Source organism: Larus michahellis, unplaced genomic scaffold, assembly GCF_964199755.1.
Source record: "Larus michahellis unplaced genomic scaffold, bLarMic1.1 SCAFFOLD_524, whole genome shotgun sequence".
NCBI classification, from domain to species: Eukaryota; Metazoa; Chordata; class Aves; order Charadriiformes; family Laridae; genus Larus; species Larus michahellis.
This window is the reverse complement of record NW_027435890.1, coordinates 16,054-24,594: the sequence shown is the minus strand read 5'-3', so window position 1 is coordinate 24,594 and position 8,541 is coordinate 16,054. Positions and strand designations below refer to the sequence as shown.

Genomic DNA, 8,541 nt, shown 5'->3' with positions numbered 1-8,541 from the left:
GACCGTGGGGGGGGTCTCCCACGGTCTGCCGCCTCCCCCACTTTGGACACCCCCTGACCCCCCCAGGACCCCCCAGACCCCCCCCAGACCCCCAAACCACCCCCAGACCCCTCTCCCCCCCATTTCCCCCCCAGACCCCCCTCTCTAACCCCCCCCCCCATCTCCCCACAGACCCCCCCGCCGCCGCCTCCCCCCCCCTCGGACACCCCTTGGCCCCCCCGGGACCCCCAGCTGGCGGCGGCTGAGGTGGGGGTCCTGGCCGTCGTCTTGACCTTGGCCTTGGGGGCAACGCTTTGGTCTTGCTGGCCTTGTCCCGTCGCCCCGGGGGGGGTCCCCGACCGGCCCCCCCCTTACGCCGCTACCTGCGTCACCTCAGCGTGGCCGACCTGGGGGTGGCGGGGGGGCAGGTGCTCCCCCAGCTCCTCTGGGACGTCACCGACCGCTTCCGGGGGCCCGACGTCCTCTGTCGCCTCACCAAGTACCTCCAAGGGGTGGCCATGTTCGCCTCGGCCTACGTGGCGGTGGCCATGGCTTATGACCGCCACCGGGCCATCTGCAGGCCCCTGGGGGGCCACCGCTTGGGGGGGGGGCGGAGGGGAGGGGAGGGCAGGGGCGGGGGAGGGGGGGTTGCTGGGGACGGGGGCGGGGGGACACCAGGGACGGGGCACAAGGACGTGGGGACGCCAAGGATGGAGCATGGGGAGCCTTTGGGTGTTGGGGACGGGGACGGGGGGACACCAGGGATGGGTCACAAGGACGGGGGGACACCAGGGATGGGTCACAAGGATGTGGGGACACCAAGGATGGAGCATGGGGACCCTTTGGGTGTTGGGGACGGGGACGTGGGGACACCAGGGATGGGTCACAAGGACGTGGGGACACCAAGGATGGAGCATGGGGACCCTTTGGGTGTTGGGGACGGGGACGTGGGGACACCAGGGATGGGTCACAAGGACGTGGGGACACCAAGGATGGAGCATGGGGACGTGGGGACACCAGGGATGGGTCACAAGGACGTGGGGACGCTGAGGGTGGCACATGGGGACCCATTGGGTGTTGGGGACGGGGGTGTGGGGACACCAGGGATGGAGCATGGGGGCGTGGGGACACCAGGGATGGGTCACAAGGACATGGGGACATCATGGATGGGGTACAAGGACGTGGGGACGCCAAGGGTGGCACATGGGGACCCATTGGGTGTTGGGGACGGGGACGTGGGGACACCAGGGATGGGGCACAAGGACGTGGGGACACCAAGGATAGAGCATGGAGACCCATTGGGTGTTGGGGACAGGGGTGTGGGGACACCAGGGATGGGTCACAAGGACGTGAGGACACCACGGATGGGGTACGAGGATGTGGGGACACCAGAGATGGGTCACGGGGACGTGGGGACACCAGGGATGGGTCACAAGGACGTGGGGAAATCATGGATGGGGTACAAGGACGTGGGGACACGGAGGGTGGCACGTGGGGACCCATTGGGTGTTGGGGATGGGGGCAGGGGGACACCAGGGATGGGTCACAAGGACATGGGGACACCAAGGGTGGCACATGGGGGCGTGGGGACATCATGGATGGGGTACAAGGACGTGGGGACACCAGTGGTGGCACATGGGGACCCATTGGGTGTTGGGGACAGGGGCATGGGGACACCAGAGATGGGTCACAAGGATGTGGGGACACCAGAGATGGGTCACAAGGATGTGGGGACACCAGGGATGGGTCACGGGGACGTGGGGACACCAGGGATGGGTCACAAGGACATGGGGACATCATGGATGGGGTACAAGGATGTGGGGACACCAGTGGTGGCACGTGGGGACCCATTGGGTGCTGGGGACGGGGGCTTGGGGACATTGGTGACAACGGGGATGGGGCGTGGGGAGGTGGGGACACCAGGGCTGGGACGTGGGGACACGGGGACACCAGGGGTGGGGCACGGGGAGTGGGGGACATCGGGGACACGGCGAGGGGACCCACCGGGTGCTGGGGTTGGGGACGCGGGGACGGCGATGACACGGGGGGTGGCAGGCGGGGAGGCAGCGGGTGCTGGGCTTGGGGACGTGGGGACAGCGGGGAGGGGGCGCAGGGACGCCGGGACACTTGGGACGGCACGTGGGAACCCGCTGGGGGTTGGGGACAAGGGGACAGCGGGGACGTCGTTGTCACCGCAGGGTCCCCCCCGGCCCCCTCGACGTCCCCGACTCCCCATGTCGCCTCGGTGCCACCGAGCCCCAACGGCGCCCTGATGTCCCCAACCCTCCGTGTCACCCCGGTGCCACCGAGCCCCAACGGCACCCTGACGCCCCCAACCCCCCCTGCCACCCCCGTGTCCCCAACCCCCCTGATGTCCCCAACCCCCTGTGCCGCCCCCATGGCCACAGCCCCCCATGTCACCCCAACGTCCCCAACCCCTTGTACCCCCCTGATGTCCCCAGACCTCCGTGTCCCCCTGATGCCCGCGAGGTCCTTGTCACGGGCCACCATGGAGGGGGCTCGGGCCACCATGGAGGGGTCTCAAGCCACCACGGGGCCACCCCAGGCCACCCTGGGGGTGTCTCAGGCCACCGTGGGGATGTCTCAGGCCACCACGGGGTGGCCTCGGGCCACCACGGGGGCTTCACAAGCCACCATGAGGGGGGGTCAAGCCACCACGGGGGGGCCTCGAGCCACCACGAGGTGGCCTTGGGCCACCATGGGGGGGTCACGGGCCATCGTGGCGTGGTCGCGGGCCACGGTGGAGGGGTCGCGGGCCACCGTGGGGTGGCCTCAAGCCACCGCGGGCTGGTCTTGGGCCACCACGAGGTGGGCTCGGGCCGTGGCGGGCTGGGCGCGGGCCACCACGAGGTGGGCTCGGGCCGCGGCGGGGTGGGCTCGCTCGGCCGCCGGGCGGGCGCGGGGACGTTGGGGCCCCTTGGCCACCGCCTGGACCTTGGCGTTGCTCTTCGGGTTGCCCCAAGTGGGGATTTTTGGCCAGCGGGAGGTGGGGGCCGGCGAGAAGGACTGTTGGGCCGCCTTCATCCAACCTTGGGGGGCCCGGGCTTACGTCACCTGGGTGGCGTTGGCCGTTTTGGTGGCCCCGGCGGCGTTGCTGGGGGGGTTGCAGGTGGCGGTGACGCGAGCTTTGGGGACGCGGGGCCAGCGGAGGGGGCTGGGAAGGGCCAGGGCCAAGAGCCACCGGATGGCCATGGTGGTGCTGGGGGTCTACGTGGGGTGCTGGGCCCCCTTCTTCTGTGCCCAGCTGTGGGCCGTGTGGGACCCCCGGGCCCCCGTGGAAGGTGAGGGGGGACGCGGGGACGCAGGGGACATGGGGACACGGGGGTGGGGATGGGGTTGGGGACAGGGGGATGGGGTTGGGGACATGGGGACATGGAGATGGAGATGGGGTTGGGGATGGAGGTGGGGACATGGGGACGTGGGGATGGGGTTGGGGACACGGGGACGTGGGGATGGAGGTTTGGCCGTGGGGACATGGAGACACAGAGGTGGAGATGGGGTTGGGGACACGGGGATGGGGTTGGTGACATGGGGACATGGGGTTGGGGACACAGGGATGGGGTTGGTGACATGAGAATGGGGTTGGGGACATGGGGACATGGAGATGGAGATGGGGTTGGGGATGGAGGTGGGGACATGGGGACGTGGGGACGGAGGTGGGGACATGGAGACATGGGGGTGGAGATGAGGTTGGGGACATGGGGATGGGTTTGGGGACATTGGGTTGGTGACATGAGAATGGGGTTGGGGACATGGGGACGTGGGGACATGGGGATGGGGTTGGGGATGGAGGTGGGGATGGGGCTGGGGACATGGGGACATGGAGACATGGGGGTGGAGGTGGGGTTGGGGACATGGGGATGGGGTTGGGGACATGGGAATGGGGTTGGGGACATGGGGACATGGAGATGGAGATGGGGTTGGGGATGGAGGTGGGGACATGGGGATGGGGTTGGGGACATGGGGTTGGGGACAGGGGGATGGGGTTGGGGACATGGGGACATGGGGATGGCATGGGGACATGGGGTTGGGGACACGGGGATGGGGACATGGGGATGGGGTTGGGGACGTGGGGACATGGAGATGGGGTTGGGGTTGGAGATGAGGTTGGGGACATGGGGATGGGGTTGGGGACACGGGGTTGGGGACACGGGGATGGGGTTGGGCACATTGGGTTGGGGACATGAGAATGGGGTTGGGGACAGGGGGACATGGAGATGGGGTTGGGGACACGAGAACATGGGGGTGGAGATGGGGTTGGGGACATGGGGATGGGGTTGGGGACAGGAGGACATGGGGATGGAGACGTAGGGATGGAGATGGGGTTGGGGACATGGTGTTGGGGACAGGGGGATGGTGTTGGGGACAGGGGGACATGGAGATGGAGGTGGGGACATGGGGATGGGGATGGGGACATGGGGACATGGAGACATAGGGGTGGAGATGGGGTTGGGGACATGGGGATGGGGTTGGGGACATTGGGTTGGTGACATGAGAATGGGGTTGGGGACATGGGGACGTGGAGACACGGGGTTGGAGATGGGGTTGGGGACATGGGGACGGGGTTGGGGACATGGGGACACAGGGATGGGGATGGGGTTGGGGACAGGGATGGGTTTGGGGACGTGGGGACGTGGGGATGGGGTTGGGGACAGGGGGACATGGAGACAGGGGGTTGGGGATGGGGTTGGGGTTGGGGACATGGGGATGGGGTTGGGGACACGGGGACATGGGGACACGGGGATGGGGTTGGGGACACGGGGATGGGGTTGGGGACATGGGGACGTGGGGATGGAGACGGGATGGAGATGGGGTTGGGGACATGGGGATGGGGTTGGGGACATTGGGTTGGTGACAGGAGAATGGGGTTGGGGACATGGGGACGTGGAGACACGGGGTTGGAGATGGGGTTGGGGACATGGGGATGGGGTTGGGGACATGGGGACATGGAGACATGGGGGTGGAGATGGGGTTGGGGACATGGGGACATGGAGACAGGGGGTTGGGGATGGGGTTGGGGTTGGGGACATGGGGATGGGGTTGGGGACACGGGGACATGGGGACACGGGGATGGGGTTGGGGACACGGGGATGGGGTTGGGGACATGGGGACGTGGGGATGGAGACGGGATGGAGATGGGGTTGGGGACATGGGGATGGGGTTGGGGACATTGGGTTGGTGACAGGAGAATGGGGTTGGGGACATGGGGACGTGGAGACACGGGGTTGGAGATGGGGTTGGGGACACGGGGATGGGGTTGGGGACATGGGGACATGGAGACATGGGGGTGGAGATGGGGTTGGGGACATGGGGATGGGGTTGGGGACGGAGGTGGGGACACGGGGACGTGGGGATGGGGTTGGGGACATGGGGACATGGAGACATGGGGGTGGAGATGGGGTTGGGGACATGGGGATGGGGTTGGGGACATGGGGACATGGAGATGGGGTTGGGGACGGGGTTGGGGACACGGGGACATGGGGGTGGAGATGGGGTTGGGGACATGGAGTTGGGGACAGGGGGGCATGGGGATGGAGACAGGATGGAGATGGGGTTGGGGACATGGGGGTGGGGTTGGGGACATGAGAATGGGGTTGGGGACATGGGGACATGGAGATGGGGTTGGGGACGGGGTTGGGGACACGGGGACATGGGGGTGGAGATGGGGTTGGGGACATGGGGTTGGGGACAGGGGGATGGTGTTGGGGACAGGGGGACATGGAGATGGAGGTGGGGTTGGGGATGGAGGTGGGGACATGGGGATGGGGATGGGGACACGGGGACATGGGGACACGGGGATGGGGTTGGGGACATGGGGACATGGGGACACAGGGATGGGGTTGGGGACAGGGATGGGTTTGGGGACGTGGGGATGTGGGGATGGGGTTGGGGACGTGGGGACATGGGCACATGGGGATGGGGTTGGGGACACAGGGATGGGGTTGGGGACAGGGGGACATGGGGATGGAGACGGGATGGAGATGGGGTTGGGGACATGGGGATGGGGTTGGGGACATGGGGACACAGGGATGGGGATGGGGTTGGGGACGGGGATGGGGTTGGGGACATGAGAATGGGGTTGGGGACATGGGGACGTGGAGATGGGGTTAGGGACGGGGTTGGGGACACGGGGACATGGGGGTGGAGATGGGGTTGGGGACATGGGGTTGGGGACAGGGGGATGGGGTTGGGGACAGGGGGACATGGAGATGGAGATGGGGTTGGGGATGGAGGTGGGGACATGGGGATGGGGATGGGGTTGGGGACATGGGGACATGGGGACACGAGGATGGGGTTGGGGACACAGGGATGGGGTTGGGGACGTGGGGACGTGGGGATGGGGTTGGGGACATGGGGACATGGAGACAGGGGGTTGGAGATGGGGTTGGGGACATGGGGATGGGGTTGGGGACAGGGATGGGTTTGGGGACGTGGGGACGTGGGGATGGGGTTGGGGACATGGGGACATGGGGATGGGGACACGGGGACGTGGGGCTGGCGGTGGGGCCGTGGGGCCATGGAGACCCGGGGGTTGGAGACGGGGTCGGGGCCGCGGGGATGGGGTGGGGGATGGAGATGGGGACGTGGGGACACAGGGATGGCCGGGGGCCGGCACGGGGGGGGGGGTGGGGTGGGGTGGGGGGGTTGGGGTGTGACCCCCCGGCGGGTGACCCCCGGGTGACGTCCCCAGGGCCGGCTTTCACCATCCTGATGCTGCTGGCCAGCCTGACCAGCTGCACCAACCCCTGGATCTACGCCGCCTTCAGCACCAGCCTCTCCCGCGCCATGGCCCGAATCCTCTGCCCCTGCCGCCGCCCGGCCCTGCCCCCCCCCGCCGCCCCCGCCCCCGCCTCGCACGCCTAGCCCCTCGCACCAGGGCTCGCACCGGGGCCGGCACGAGGGCTCGCACCAGGGCCACCAGGGCTGGCGCCAGGATGGACCACGGGGACTCGTGCGAGGATGGACCACGGGGACTCAGGCGAGGACGGACCACGGGGGCTCGTGGGAGGACGGAGCGAGGGACTCGTGCAATGGCGGGGCACGAGGGCTCGCACGAGGGCCGGCACAAGGGCCACCAGGGCTGGCACGAGGACCACGGGGGTTGGCACGAGGATGGACCATGGGGACTCAGGTGAAGGTGGACCACGGCCCGCATCCTCTGCCCCCATCACCATCCCACTGCACACGCCCAGCCCCTCGCACGAGGGCTCGCACCAGGGCTCGCACGAGGGCCACCGAGGCTCGTGTCAGGATGGACCGTGGGGGCTCACGCGAGGGCCGTGGGGACTCGTGCGAGGAGGGACCACGAGGGCTCGTGGGAGGACAGACCCAAGGACTCGTGCGATGACGGGGCACACGAGGGCTCACACGAGGGCTCGCACGAGGGCCACTGAGGCTCGTGTCAGGATGGACCGCGGGGGCTCACACGAGGGCCGCGGGGACTCAGGCGAGGATGGACCACGGGGACTCGTGCGAGGATGGACCGTGGGAGCTCGTGGGAGGACGGAGCGAGGGACTCGTGCGATGACGGCGCACGAGGGCTCGCACGAGGGCCACCAGGGCTGGCATGAGGATGGACCATGGGGACTCACGCGAAGGCCGCGGTGACTCGTGCAAGGATGGACCACGGGGACTCGTGCGAGGATGGACCGTGGGGGCTCGTGGGAGGACGGAGCGAGGGACTCGTGCGATGACGGGGCACGAGGGCTCGCACAAGGGCTCGCACGAGGGCCACCAAGGCTCATGTCAGGATGGACCACAGGGACTCGTGCGAGGATGGACCGTGGGGGCTCGTGGGAGGACGGAGCGAGGGACTCGTGCAATGGCGGGGCACACGAGGGCTCGCACGAGGGCTCGCACGAGGGCCACTGAGGCTTGTGTCAGGATGGACCGTGGAGGCTCACGCGACAGCCGCGGGGACTCAGGCGAGGACGGACCACGGGGGCTCGTGGGAGGACAGACCCAAGGACTCGTGCGATGACGGGGCACACGAGGGCTCACACGAGGGCTCGCACGAGGGCCACCGAGGCTTGTGTCAAGATGGACCGCGGGGGCTCACACGAGGGCCGCGGGGACTCAGGCGAGGATGGACCACGGGGGCTTGTGGGAGGACGGAGCGAGGGACTCGTGTGATGACGGGGCACGAGGGCTCGCACGAGGGCCACCAGGGCTGGCGCCATGATGGACCACGGGGACTCATGCGAGGAGGGACCACGAGGGCTCGTGGGAGGACAGACCCAAGGACTCGTGCGATGACGGGGCACACGAGGGCTCACACGAGGGCTCGCACGAGGGCCACTGAGGCTCGTGTCAGGATGGACCGCGGGGGCTCACACGAGGGCCGCGGGGACTCAGGCGAGGATGGACCACGGGGACTCGTGCGAGGATGGACCGTGGGAGCTCGTGGGAGGACGGAGCGAGGGACTCGTGCGATGACGGCGCACGAGGGCTCGCACGAGGGCCACCAGGGCTGGCATGAGGATGGACCATGGGGACTCACGCGAAGGCCGCGGTGACTCGTGCAAGGATGGACCACGGGGA

The 8,541-nt window shown here is 68.4% G+C and overlaps 1 pseudogene; it reads left to right on the top strand.

Annotated features, from left to right (window-relative positions):
- The first annotated feature begins 171 nt into the window (after positions 1 to 171).
- Positions 172 to 6,994, top strand: LOC141736734 (vasopressin V2 receptor-like; annotated as a pseudogene).
- The last annotated feature ends 1,547 nt before the right edge of the window (positions 6,995 to 8,541 follow it).